The following is a 15318-nucleotide window of genomic DNA, read 5'->3' on the forward strand; positions in this document are numbered from 1 at the left end:
CAGGGTGTGTCGGTGCTGCTGGAGACAGACAGAGAGAGAGGAGAAGTACACACATGTGGCAACACATGGCAGCAAATGTGGATCTCAGGAGGTGCTGAGAACAGTAGTCCGAGGAATGTTGTATGTCTGGGAAATAACTGTAACTATGTATGGATTCAAAACATAAAGGATGGAACTTCAGTTGGAATTCATAAGACCAGAATTAGGCCACTCAGCCCATCGAGTCTGCTCCGCCATTCAATCATGGTTGATATTTTCTCATCCTCATTCTCCTGCCTTCTCCCCATCACCCCTGATCCCCTCATTGATCAAGAACCTATCTATCCCTGTCTTAAAGACACTCAGTGATTTGGCCTCCACAGCCTTCTGCGGCAAAGAGTGCCACAGATTCACCACCCTCTGGCTGAAAAAATCCCTCCACATCTCTGTTTTAAAGGATCGTCCCTTTAGTCTGAGATGGTGCCCCCGATCTGTTAGAAGCTACCAGAGTGACAGTGTTAACTGCGCCCACTCACTTTTATATCTAAGAGCTCAAGATTCCATGAGAAATCCTGCCAATAAGCCAACAGGATTCAATCTGTTTCTTTCACTGGGACTGACACTTGCCAATTTTTGGTAAGTTCTGCCTATAGAATCTAAAATAGTGCATATCCACATTTTGGTAGTGGTATCAAATAACTTTTTTTTCCCAAAAAGGGAGGAAAATATCAGCCTCAGATTTGTGTTGAACACGAACCATTAAAAGTAAAAACATCCATCATTTTAGGTCAATAGAATTTTACCTGTACTACATCTTAGTCATAGCACCTGCTTAATCACTCCAAGGTGGTAAATATAGCCTGTAATTTGTTATAACTGGGACAAAATTGTACATTTAACATTGGTATATTTTTTCAGCAATGCACAATATATCGTGTTATATAAATCTCAATCTTTCTATGTGAGCTATTTAAACTGTGTCTGAGCTTCCTATTAAATGAGCGGCGTAAATTGACCAGATCTCAAGCTTTCCTATTTTTAATCAATTCTTTGTTCAAAGAATAAAATTCCAGTTTTGAATTTAAAGAGGTAAAGCATCCAAGGCAAATGTGCCCTGGTGAGCATAAGCAAATGAAAGTTAAAATAAATTAGGGAAAGGACAAATGCCAGGAGCAAGATTCAGTTAATAACCAGAAATATTATAGAAAGTACAAGAGAATTGAAAAAATATATAGAAGGCTAAATACACAGGAGATTGTGAAGAAGGTTAACAGGTAACATTGAATTGAATCCAAAATATTTTCAGCAGCTAAGGATATTTGTTCACAGAGCTTGGTCTTAGCAGCATTATGGCGGCCAACTGCTGGCCATTTCCTGTTTCTTGCATAATGTGACTGCAGTAAAAAGGCACATGCAGGTGTGACCCTGCATGTGCTAGAAGACCATGAATGGGTGTTATCCTGGGGCAGGATTCTCTGCCTCGTGCTGCTGGTAGTGGAGTTATCGATGAGGTGGAGAATCAAGCGTCAGAAAGAAAATGGGGTCGGCGCCGGCACTGATCCATTTCCAATGCTTCGACAGCCCCCAGCGTCAGAATCGAGGTTCGCCAGTAGGCAGATGCAAATGGGTCATTAAGACCCATTTACATCCCACTTACCAGACCATATTCTCTGGGCCTGTGTGATTCTCCAGTTCTCTGGGCCGGGAAACACGTGGGTGAGAATTACTACTGGTCCTGACAAACGTGACCCTGACGCAGTGGACCTCGTGGTGGGCCAAGAGTGGAACTCTTTGAGGTAGTTTCCCCCAAAGTGCATCAGAGGGCCATCCTGCCCCACACCAATGCAAGATCTGCCCACCCCACACCCACCAGACCCCCCCTTACTACCTTCCTCCCAACCAGAGACCCCCTAAATAAAGAGAACCACCACAGACCCACTGGAAGAGAGGCCCTTTTCAGGGTAGCCTGAGAAGAGAGACCCCTATCGGAAAGCCTCCCTAGAAGATAAACCTCTTTCTGGAAGCTAGAGAGAAGTCCAGATAGAGGCAATGAAAATAAATCATTGTTTTAGCACTCACCTGGGCAATATGCCTGCTAGCTCAGACACAGGAAGTAGCAGCTGTCAATTCCTGGAAAGAGGAAACCAGTCAGCTGGGTTTAAACCCCCTCGATCTTTGATCTACAAGCCATTCATTCATTTCTCTTTGATATTGATTTTACTAAGCTGCGCTTGACAGTTTCCACACACACCCAGCTGTCAGAATTGTTCTATTTATCTCCCTTCACAATTGAATAACTTTGAAGTGGTCAGCTGAGAAGCTAACTGCAATGTTTATAAACATCAAGATTTGATATACAGCTCCTGGACCATTTAAAACAGAATTAAGTGCTTTCCAATAATCTCCCTTCACGGTTCAGTGACTTGGAAGTGATCAACTTGAAACTGACAACACTTTAACTCTGGAATCCTCAGATGCCTCTGCATTTTGAGCGCCCAATATCAGGCTCCCATCATCACGGTGTGGTTGCAGCACCCTGGACTGATGAGTCAAGAGGCTATAGCAAGGGTATTGGTAGATTGGTAGTAGTAGGAGTCAAATGCCATCATCCATGCGAGAGAGCAGCAGGTTAGTGCAACATGTAGTCACTGCCATTCCCCTGGGGTGGCCCCTCAGTAATCTGTTGGAGGATAGATTGCTGGACTGTTGGGAGATCTGCATGTTCCTTTGTGCACCGAGATTAATACCCTCGAAGGCAGCATTCTGAGTCTGCACTGCAACAAGAAAATATTTACGGGGCGGCACGGTGGCGCAGTGGTTAGTACTGCTGCCTTACGCTGCTGAGGACCCAGTTTCAATCCCAAATCTGGGTCACTGTCCATGTGGAGTTTGCACATTCTCCCGCTGTCTGTGTGAGTCTCACCTCACAAACCAAAGATGTGCAGGGTAGGTAGATTGGCCATGTTAAAATTCCCCTTAATTGGAAAAAATGTAATTTAAAAAAAACAAGCGATTATTTAATGCCTTCTGACTGGGATTCCACTGCAGCACTGTGATGTTGGGGTTGGGGGGGTGGGGTCTGCCAGTGGGACAATGGGAGCTGAGACAGTGGCCATCAGTTATTCCAACATGGGATGGTCTGCCAGTGCTGCCATAGAATTGCCATCTCTTTCATGCTGAACGAATTGGCTTCAAACTCTGCATGATGCCCTCTACCACTGTGGAGCCAGACTCCTCCATGCTCCTAGACAGTGACAGGAGGTTGCCCGACAGGCCTGCTAATGCATCAAGAATATCAGTGTGCATGTTCATCACATTCTCCTGTCAATCATCCTATCAATGTCTTCAACCGAGCCCCCGACAGCAGATGTTGCCTGTAACGCCACCCCCCAGAGAGTTGGCAGATTATCTGCCATTCTGTCCCTGGCTCGATTGTAGCCCATTCACAAGCCCATGGGTTCACTGTGCAGATCCCAATTCCATACTGGTCTCTAAAGGCTTTGTATCTCATTATTATTCAGCTTTTCAACTTTACCTCTGGTTGTCTGGGTTTCTTGAACCTTGAGGGACACAAAGGTTTCTTCCAGGTGAAGACTTGATGGATCCAGGAGGTAAAGGCATTTAACCTGCCCCCTAGGGGGCAAGATTGCACAGTAGTTAGCACTGTTTCTTCACAGCTCCAGGGTACCAGGTTCGATTCCTGGTTTCGGTCACTGTCTGTGCGGAGTCTGTACGTTCTCTCTGGGTCTGCGTCAGTTTCCTCCAGGCTCCGGTTTCCTCCCACAGTCCAAAGACGTGCAGGTTAGGTGGGTTGGCCATGCTAAATTTCCCTTTGTGTCCAAAAAGGATTAGGCGGGGTTACCAGGTTGCGGGGATAGGGTGGAGGTGTGGGCTTAAATAGGGTGCTCTTTCCAAGGGCCAGTGCAGACTCATTGGGCCAAATGGCCTCCTTCTGCACTGTAAATTCTATGATTCGAAATCCAGCATGCTTGCCCTGGCAACTTCTGCAATTCAGCACCTCCCATGCCCAACCTCCTACAATACCTCAGATCCCATTCCCCTCCACAGGCTCTGATCCACCCAATGTCGCTGAACATCTGTCCAAACCCCCTCGTCAGTCCTCGGATTTCCCCTCACCAGGCCTCCCTCCCTCCCAACACCCAGGCCTCCAGCTTCACCAGATGTACAATTCGCCTTTCTCCAAGACTCCCATTCCGCCCCAAAGGTTCCAATCACTACTCCAAAGCTGCCAAGCATCCACCTCTGGCCTCTGATCCCACACTCAGGGCCCTGACTTCACCTCCTTGAGTCGAAGAGTGGCAGGCCAGCCAATCCATCCCTTCCCGCTGTCCCAAATTGACCCCGTCTTCCCTGGATCAGCCTCTAACTCCCACAATCAACCAATTTCACCCCTCATTGGCTGTGGATCAACCCAAGTCCCCTCCCTCATTGGTCCCACTCTCTACCTGCAGGCATGATAACCGTCCACCCCACGCCTGAGCTGTTCCTGCAGCCTTCACTGACCAGCTACTCACCCATAGAACCGGAGAATTCCTACAGTGCAAAGGGAGGCCTTCAGCCCATCAGGTCTGCACCAACCCTTTGAAAGAGCACCCTACATAGGCCCATACTCCACCCCATCCTCGTAACCTCACCTAATCTACACATCTTTTGACACTAAGGGGCAACTTAGCATGGCCAATCCACCTAACCTGCCCATGTTTGGACTGAGGGAGAAAACAGGAACACCAGGAGGAAACCCACGCAGATACGGAGAGAACGGACAAACTCCATACAAACTCCACACAGAAAGTCACCCAAGGCCGGAAATGAACCTGGGCCCTTGGTGCGGTGAGGCAGCAGTGCCAACCACTGTGCCACGGTGCCACCTTGATTGGAAAACAAGCCTGTCAATGTGGTTAGATGTTGGGGTGGTGTGGATTGTTAGCCCAAACTAATCAGTAACTTAATGAAAGTGCTCGGAGAATTAAAATAAAATATGCAGTGGAATCAGGTTCTCCTAGCAACTACAGGCCAGTTAGTGTAATATCAATAGAGGGAAAGATTTTAGAAGAAATAACCAGGAGAAAAGAAACCAACAGTGGAAAAGCTTTAAGTTAATTACGAAAAGCAAGCATGGATTTGTAAAAGGTAGATCGTGTTTAACTCAGCTGATTGAATTTTCTGACAATGAAGTAAAAGCAATGTTTCGACTTGTGGGAGAGAATAGCACTGGGAGGCAGTTTGAGAGTAAGAGGTCCACTATTTACGACGAAGACAAGGAAAATTAGTTTTTACTTCAGAGGGTGGTTAGCATGTGGAATTCTCTTCACCAGGAGTGCAACAGAGGCTGGGTCATTGAATTTATTCAAGGCAGAGTTCGACAGAATTTTGATAAACAATGTAGTCAAGGGTCATGGGGGACAAAAACTTTGACACAGTACCACATAAAAGGTTAGTTTAAAAATTTACGGCTGATGAAAGAGAATGATCAATGTAAATCTGGTTTTAAAAAATGGTTTAAGGACAGAAAATAGTAAGTAGTAGCAAATGATTATTTATCAGACTGTAGAATAGTGGACAGTGATGATCCCAAAAGTCAGTGCTAGGATCGCTACGTTTTGAAAAATGTACAAATTGTAGTGATATCATGGTTGTGTTGTAATTCACTGGCTGACCACAAGGAGTCTCACTAGTGTAATAGTAATAATTAATAATATAAGTGAATATTAGATTTAGGTGACCCCCCAAACTGGCTGGAGGAAGCTGAAGAGAGAGGTTGTTTGTGCTTGATCTTACTGTTATTCATCTGTTGTTTTGTATATAGTTTACCCACAGTTAATGTAAATAAATCATTTATAGATTTAGCTGCAAGTGTTCTTGTAATATAAATCAGGCCATCCGACAAGAACATTACACAAATGACTCACATAGTCACATGTACATAGGTCTTTGAAGGTGACAGGACATATCGAGAGAGTGTTTAGAAAAGCAGATGAGATCTTAGGCTTCATGCATAGTGACTTAGAGTACAAAATAGGGAAGCTGTGCTGAATCTTTGGTTCAACCACAACTAGAATATTATGTCCAATTCCGATCATCATTTTAGGAAGGATGTGAATGACCTTGAAGGGATGCAGAGAAGATTTACTAGAAGTAGTGTTCCAGGAATGGGGGATTTTAGCTTCAAAGTTAGGGTGGAGACGCTGGGGCCACTCTCCTTGGAGCAAAGGAAATTGAGAGGCGACCTGAGAGAGATGTACAAGATTATGACAGGTTTGGATAGGATAAGCAAGGAAAAGCTGTCCTTATTAGCTGTGATAAAAGTTCTAGGGACATAAATGGAATGTTTTAGGAAAGAGATGTGGCAATGAGAGATGTGCCGGCGGGGGAGGGATGTGAGGAAGAACATTTTTGCCCAGCAAATAATAATGACCAAGTAGAACTCACTGCCTACGAGACTGGTGGAAACCGAGATGATCACTGAATTTTAAAAGGAAACTGGATAAGCACTTAGCGAATAAACCTGCAGGGCTATAAAGATACAACAGGGGAATGGGGCTGACTAGATTGCTTCAGGGAGAGCTGGCAAAGGCGTTGATAGACTGACTGACCTCCTTCCTGCCATAAATTCCCCCCTAGTTGTGAGGAGATGTTGGAAAAGTTAGGAGTTTTTTTATGAGAAAGATGACCTAATGGAAATGTTCAAGATGAGAGGGTTTTGATAGAGCAGTTTGAGAAAAACAGTTCCCTCCGACTAGTGCATCAACAAACAGAGGTTATGGATTCAAAATCATTGGTGACATTTCTAGTGGGGATTGAGGAAATATGTTTTTACTCAGAGTTGTTGGGATTTGGAACACTCGACCTGAAAAAGGTGGTAGAATAGATTCATAGGGCTGGATTATCCATTTTGAAGACTAAGTCCCCACGCCGGAGTGAAAATGGTGGTGTTTGATGCCAAGAAAACTGAGTCCGCAGCTGCCACACCGAGTTCATGAATGGTAACCCACGCAATCGAGAACACGGCCGGTCGGGGATGCAGCATCGCGGGAAAGGCCTCAGGCAACGGCCTGAGGCGGTGGATAATCGGCGCGGCGTACTCTTTGAGTACAAGCTTTTCAGGGGGTTGGAGAATTCAAAAACCGCTGGCGACCCCGATTTTGGCGCAAAAATGGATTCCCCCCCCATCACCGAACACGATTTTCGAGTCGGGGAGCAGAGAATCCACCCCCTGAAGACTTTTAAGGGCAGCTGGTATTTACTCCAGAATGAGAAACGTATCAGCACTCCAGGCACAAACCCGAGGTGTGAGAATTCCGGGATGTGAGAATAAGTGTGCTGTTTGAGAGCCAGCAGCGGTACCATAGGTCGAATGGCCCATTTCTGTACTGTAAGTTTCTCTGATACTTTTCAAGTACAAAACTTCACCCGAATGGTTTTCATGTTGATGGTATTGTTGCGAAACAGGTGAAAGGTTTCGGTCTATTTTAAGACATTTCACAATACCTTATGAAAAGTCTCCCAGATCTAGACCCAAAAGCCACAACTGAACAAAATGTTTGCGTGTTCCATTGTGTCTTTTTTTGAAAACAGGTCCAACCTTTGCCAGATAATTTTCTTCTAACCAAAAAAAAGTGACATTCATATGTACTGGATAATTAATCTCAGTGGTACAAATCCTCAACCTGAGCAAGTAAATCAATTTTTCTTTTATTTGACTGGATCAGCAAGGCAATGAATTTGTTAATATTTTAATGAAAGTGTCTTTTTGATCTGTGCTCCCCGAATGGTTCATAAATGTAATAAGGCAGAGGGCAGTAAGCCACATGCATAGGTTTCATACTTCCCAAGGGCATTTTTTTCAAGTGTAGATATAGATCTGTGTCAGTGAAAAGTATGACCTCGGCTTGTTCTCATCGTTACCGGTTTACCAGTCTTTGTTTTTTTTCCTCGACTCTCTGACAATTTGTTGAATATATTATTGGAACAAAATAATCCTGCACCTGTCTATAATGAACTGCATAGGTCTTTTGTTTCTCCTTTTGCCCTTTTTCAGTGGAGACATTAAACTGAGGCTCCCATAGCCTCATGTGGAGGTTGAAGGTCCCGCGGCAGGAGAGGCATCCCAGTGGTCTGGTCAAAAGTTATCCTTCAAGAAACACAAAAGGAAACAAATTATCCCATCTCTTTGCCTCTTGTGGGACTTTGCTGTGCTTAAACTGGATGCCATTATTCCTAAAATCAAACAGTGCACTTATACTTCAGTAGCTGTAAAATGCATTAGTGGAATGTCACATTTCTTCTCTACGATAAGAAAAATCATGGGCGGGATTCTCCTATCCTGAGGCTAAGTGTTGACGCCGTCGTAAACGCCGGAGCGTTTTACGATGGCGTCATCTGGCCCCGAGGATCAGCGATCCTGCGTCGCACAGGGGGCCAACATGGCACTGGAGAGCCTCACGCTGCTCCAGCTGCCGATACGGGCGTCAGCACGGCCAGCGCGAGTTCGTGGATGCGTGCCACAGCCAGCATGTGTTTGCGCATGCGCATGGGTTGCCGTCTCCGAGCCGGCCCCGACTCAACATGGCAGAGACCTACAGGGGCCCGGAGCAGAGGAACATAGGCCCCCACTGGGATAAGCCCGCCGGCCGATCGGTAGGCCCCGATTGCGGGCCAGGCCACCGTGGAGGCCCTGCTGGAGTCGGATCCCCCCTCCCCCCACCAGGTCACCCCCCACAGCATGAACGCTGAAGTCCTGCCGGGTAGGACCACACGAGAACAACGCCAGAGGGACTCAGCCTAACTCGGCAGGCACTCACGCCATTGCGCGGGGAGAATCGCCGGGGGAGCCGCATTGAGCGGCCCCGACCAGCGCCGACCACGCCTGCACCAATGGCGCTGATTCTCCATGTCAGAGCGGCATTGCGTGATTCACGCCTCCCCAGCGATTCTCCGACCCGGCGCGGGGTTGGAGAATCCCGCCGCATAGTTTTAATACTTTTTAAGTTTCTTCATGATACTTCAGCTTATACCGTAATCCTCAGTGTTTGCTCTAACCTTTATTTCATTAAAACCTGAATAATAATCAATGCATTTGACTTTCTGATCAGCTGTCTGTGAGAATGCTTCAATATGATTGGCTGTTTACTCTACTTGGATGACGTCATGAATTATGGATGCCTGGAGATCCCTCTTGACTAGGTGCCACATTCAACCTGACATGGGGAAAGAGGAAATCCATGCCACAGAGATAGATAGATCTTTCTGGGCAGCTTTCTGCAAGGTCAGCATCACTTACATCAGCAGCAGCAGAATTGTGCTCAACCATGGTCTGTAACCACGTAGCCCAACATATTCCCCACACTACCAATACCACCAAGCTAGTGGATAAAACCTGGTTCAATGAAGAGTGCGGGAGGGCATGCCATGAGCAACACCAGGCATAGCTAAAAAAAATGACTTGATGCTTGAAGCTACAACACATGACTACTTCCATGCTAAACAGCAAAAACAGCAAGTAATGAGAGTTAAGCAATTCCACACCCAACAGATCAGACCTAGGTTCTGCAGTTCTGCCACATCCTGCCGTGAATGCTGGTGGACAATTAAACAACTCACTGGAGGAGAAGGCGCCACAAATATCCTCATCCTCAATGATGAAGGAGCCAGCGTATCTGTACAAAAGATAAGGCCCTGCAGATGCAAAGGCTATGGTCCCTGACAATATTCCAGCATTAGTCCTGAAGAACTGTGCTCCAGGACCTGCTGCGCCCATAGCCAAGTTGTTCCAGTACAACTACAACCCTAGCATCTACCTGGCAATGTGAAAAATTGCCCAGGTATATCCTGTACATAGGAAATAGGACAAATCCAACCCATCCAATTACCACGCCATCATTTCTACACTTGATCGTCAGCAAAGTGATGGAAGGGGACATCAACTGCACTATCAAATGGCACTTACTCAGCAATAACCTTCTCACGGATGATCAGTTTGTGTTCTGCCAGCATCGCTCAGCTCTTGACCTCATTACAGCCTTGATTCAAACTTGGACAAAAGAGCTGAAATGCAGAGGTGAGGTGAGAGCAACTGCCCTTGATATCAAGGCAGAATTTGACTGAATATGGCACCAAGGAGTCCTAGCAAAACTGGAGTCCATAGGAATTGGGGGTGGGGGGAAGATTATCCACAGGTTGGAGTCATATCTTGCACAAATGAAGATGGCTGTGGTGGTTGGAGGTCAATCATCTTAGTCCCGAGATATCATTGCAGGAGTTCCTCAGGATAGTGTCCTAGGCCAAACCATCTTCAGCTGCTTCATCAATGACCTCTCTTCCATCATAAGGTCAGAAGTCGGGATGTTTGCAAATGCATGCATAATATCCAACACCATTCACAACTTTCAGATAATGCAGAAGTTCATGTTCAAGTGCAGCAGGACCTGGACAATATCAGGCTTGGGCTGACAAGTGGCAAGTAACATTTGCATCACACAATACCAATGACCATCTCCAAACAAGAGAGAATCTAATCATCACCCCTTAACATTCAATGACATTAACATAGCTGAATCTCTCACTATTGTTGCTCTGTTTACTTGCTACAAATATAGCAATCAATATATCGCCTTTCTTAATCCTAATTATGTGTATACTTTCAGAGTGACCAGGTAGCTCTTGATACCGCCACAAGGTTCAACCCGAATACCGATCAAAGAGCCAATACACCAGTTAGTTAGTTCAAAGTCAATACTATTTATTTACACACAGTAAGATCTACTCATGCACGATAATACTACAAACTAAACTATCTCTATCGCTAACGCCTATACTTAACTTCGGGTGCCCACTTAGTCAGAGGAACAATGACCGTTGTTCGGATCTGAAGCTGTTGGGTTCAAAGAGGTTACAGGAGAACAGCTAAGGTCGTCCGTCTGGTAGCGAACGTTGACCTTGAACTTACTTGCTTCTGGTGATGCTGGTGGATGGGTCTCTCCACTTGAGAACCGAATCCAAGAGACTGAATCTTTGTCGGGGGTTCCTTCTTATACTTGGAGGGGCTTTGCGTGCTTTTAGGCGGGCCTAAACTTGGCCCCAATTAATTGGGCAGATTCTTGATCATTGTCATTGATGTAAACCAATAAAGGGGCCGGTGCCCTGATGGCTGGGCATGTCTTACGTGGCCATTGGCCTTGCTTTGTTTGTGTCTTTTGGTTGGGGTAGTGGCGCCGGGCTGTCTGGAACAGCATCGGCTACCTGAGTATTAGTCCTTTGTTCCCCGGAGATGGGCCAATATGTTAATTGACCCAGAGTTTCGATTCCGTCTGCTGACTGCTTTCCAAATGTACATTCAGGCTCTGTGCCTGCTTGTTGCTTAGTATTGTCCACATTTCCCTAGAATCTCTGTGAGCGTCCATTTTGTATACCAAAAGTGGCCATCCCAGATGGCTACACTATCAACATCCAGGGAGTTGCCATTTAGCAGAAAATGAACTGGACTTGCCACATAAATACTGTGGCTACTAGAGCAGGTCAAAGGTTAGCAAGGCACTGAGTAACTCACCTTCCAACCCCAAAGCCTGTCCACCATCTGCAAATCAGAAGTCAGGAGTATGGTTCTCCACTTGCCTGGATGAGTGCAGCTTAAACAACACTCAAGAAGCTCAAAACTATCCAGAACAAAGTAGCCCACTGAATTGTTACCACTTGCACAAACCTTCAATCCCACCACCACCGATGAACTTTGTAAACTGTGTGTACCATCTGCAGGATGCACTGCAGGAAATCACCAATGTTCCTTCGGCAGTGCCTTCCAAACACACAAATATTACCATCTAGATGGACAAGAGCAGCAGGTACCTGGGAACAACAAGTTCCACTCCAAGCCACTCACCATCCTGACTTGGAAATATATCTCCATTCCTTCATTGTTGCTGGGTCGAAATCCTGGCTTTCCCACATAGCAGCACAGTGGGTGTACCTATACCTCAGTGACGGCAGCGGTTCAAGAAGGCAGCACACCACCACCTTCTGAAGGGCAATTAGGGATGGGCAATGATTGCTGTCCTAGCCAGTGAAGCCCACATCCCGTACATGAATTAAAAATAACAAAAAGCAGCTCAACGTCACTGGAGGGAATCTAGTGCCAGAATGATATTGGGTTAAAAGGGTTAAATGATGAGGACAAGTTGTCTGGTTTGTATTCCATAGAGCTGACAAGGTTGAAGATTGATCCAAGCAAGATGATCAAATGTTAAATGGGGCCGAGATAGAGAATCAATTTCCTCTAGTGGGGCAATCCGAACAAGAGGCTAAATTCTTGTAAATATACTTGGCCAAGACTGAAACAGAAAGTCATTTTTCACAAATGGTTAGTGCAAATATGGAAGTCTCTCCCCAAAATGCTGTTCATGTTGCATCCAATATTTCTGAGACTGAGATCGCTGTATTTTCTTCAGACAGGGTTATCAACGGAAAAGAGCAAAGTCAGATAATTTGTACCTCAAGTTGAATCGTCTTATTGAATGGTGGAACGGGCTCTGGAAGCTGAATGATCAACTTCTGTCCCTGTGGGGTTAATTAGGTGATAGAGTAAAATGGATGGAACTGATGACTTCCATGTAAAGAAAAATCAGACTTTATTGTAAAATGGGCGAGCAATTCACTGTCATCCATTTTACAATATCGCTCCAAGTTAAAATTAATTCCTATGTTCCCTATTTTGCCAAATACATTGCTTGTTGCTTTTTTTTCAAGGACAATCTTGTTACATGTTGCAAAGTGCCTAATGGAATGTATCTGACAGTAGTCTGTCAGGGTGAAGTAATGGTGATGGTTGTAAATTTTGTATGAAGCTGTAGTCTGATGATAAATTATTGCCCATCAGCTGCGATACAATTCTGCCCATCCAATGGTCCCTATTAGCAGCTTATTCAGCAGGTTTATGAAACACTGCAACTCCTGTTTTGCCGGGCTGAGTCAGTGTTGCGAGATTAGCTGAAGGTTCCAGTAACATCTGTGTTTCCAGTATAGATTAAAAATGATGAGTGGGTCCTACCTTTCCATACAAGAATAAGTTGAGATACTGATGGCAGGCTGTGTCAATGGGAAAATTAATTTTAGAAGTGTCAGCATTTACCTGCAGTTAGTTAGACTTGTAAGCAACACTGATGTTCAATTCTAATATTTGGAGACTTGGTCACATAATCTTGGCTCCAAACCCAATTGGAATTGCATTTTCATCTTTTCATCATAGTGTCTGCATAAATCTGAGCATGTATCTCCAATTCATATCCACTGAGTGGCAGTGTGGAATAATGTATTCATGGGAGAAAAAAAATCCACCTTTATGGATCAGCAGCTGGTCAAAACCACTTCGTCCTGAAAAAGAAAGGAAGGACAGACATCAAAGCATCACCTTGGCTCTGATGCTGACTTTATACTTCAGGTATCTGCTACATTCTCCTGAAAAGAAGTTGAGTATTTCCCCAATTTAACAGAACACCAAATTATGAAACAGTAAGTATTTTGACTCATGGTCTGAGACCATTGGTTGTGCACCCATAAAACCACAAGACATAGGATCAGAATTAGGCCACTCGGCCCATCGAGTCTGCTCTGCAATTCAATCATGGCTGATATTTTTCTCATCCCCATTCTCCTGCCTTCTCCCCATAACCCCTGATCCCCTTATTAATCAAGAACCTATCTATCCCTGTCTTAAAGACACTCAGTGATTTCGCCTTCACAGACTTCTGCAGCAAAGAGTTCCACAGATTCACCACTCTCTGGCTGAAAAAATTCCACCTCATCTCTGTTTTAAAGGATCTTTCATTTAGACTGAGTTTGTGTCTTCAGTTTCTAGTTTTTCCGACAAGTGGAAACATCCTCTCCATGTCCACTCTATCCAGGCCTTGCAGTATCCTGTAAGTTTCAATAAGATCACCACGACAAACGCACACCTTTTTTCGCCTCCCTGCCCTGACTTGTTCACGTCCATTTTGGCTAAATACCAAATCAGAAATTGGGAGCAGGTTAAAAGGAAGATTACCTGAGAATGATTCCCCTCCATAGCAACCAAGATTGTGACCTAGGTGCGGGGAGGATGATTGCTCACTGTGCATTGTGACAGTTCTGAGTGGGTGGAAGGTCTTAGCTTCCTTGCCCATGAGAAAACATGTAGGGTGGGGCAAGGAGGAAGGGGAGATGGCAGAGAAGATTCAGCTCACAACACCTGAATCTTTCTCCCTGCCACCACTGAGAATTGAGGAGCTGGAAGGGAGGGAAGGGTAGTTCATAACACTACCATAAATCACCAGACAGAATTGTGGCTCACCCCTCCCAGCTTGTAGAATTCCCTTGCCTTTTAGTACCTCCGCCAACTTTTTATGCTTCCCTTTTTAGTATTAGGGTGTTTGGGACAATAAGGGTTAATATGGGATTGTAAAGAACCATACTACCACATGATGGTGGAGAGAGTCACATGGGAGTAGTAGAGCATAGCAGTGAGTCTGGTAGAAGTCTGCATGAAGATAGCACCTGTATGTATGTATATAGCAAAGTTATTAACACATGGTTATTCAACCATACAAACCAGAACTCTTTGTAAGACAAATACAACTTTACAACATGGTGGAAGCATGAAATGGATCTCCAAATCCCTCAGAATGATGTAAACAAACTACAGTCTGACCGGAGAAGAGTGCACCTAACTTGAAGACCTCGAACACACAGCTGGAGATTGCTAAAGAAATGAAATGAAATGAATGAAAATTGCTTATTGTCACAAGTAGGCTTCAATGAAGTTACTGTGAAAAGCCCCTAGTCGCCACATTCCGGCGTCTGTCCGGGGAGGCTGGTACGGGAATCGAACCGTGCTGCTGGCCTGCTTGGCCTGCTTTAAAAGCCAGCGATTTAGCTCAGTGAGCTAAACCAGCCCCAGAAACTCCATTGTAATCATGGAGGCTGTAAGAAACATAGAAACACCGAAAATAAGTGCAGGAGGAGGCCATTTAGTCCTTCCAGCCTGCATCACCATTCAATATGATCATGGCTGCTGAAGGAATCGGAGGAGGTTAGTAGCCATCTTGGAAATCAGGCAATCTGCCCCAGTGCTTGCGGCGGCAATCCCCAGGGTAGGACAGGCCAGGCGGGGGGTTCGGCCACCATCAACAGGGTTGCCCCTGTGCTGGGTCTGACATGCCACCCTCCAGATCGTGTACACCCATAACGGGGGCAACTTCAGCTGCTGCTTATTCGTCCCACCAGATGCCCGTACTACACGATGGGAATGGGGGTGGCTTACTTCAACTTAGCAACTTGAAGGTCATGAAGAAA

This window comes from Scyliorhinus canicula, chromosome 2 (assembly GCF_902713615.1).
Source record: "Scyliorhinus canicula chromosome 2, sScyCan1.1, whole genome shotgun sequence".
NCBI classification, from domain to species: Eukaryota; Metazoa; Chordata; class Chondrichthyes; order Carcharhiniformes; family Scyliorhinidae; genus Scyliorhinus; species Scyliorhinus canicula.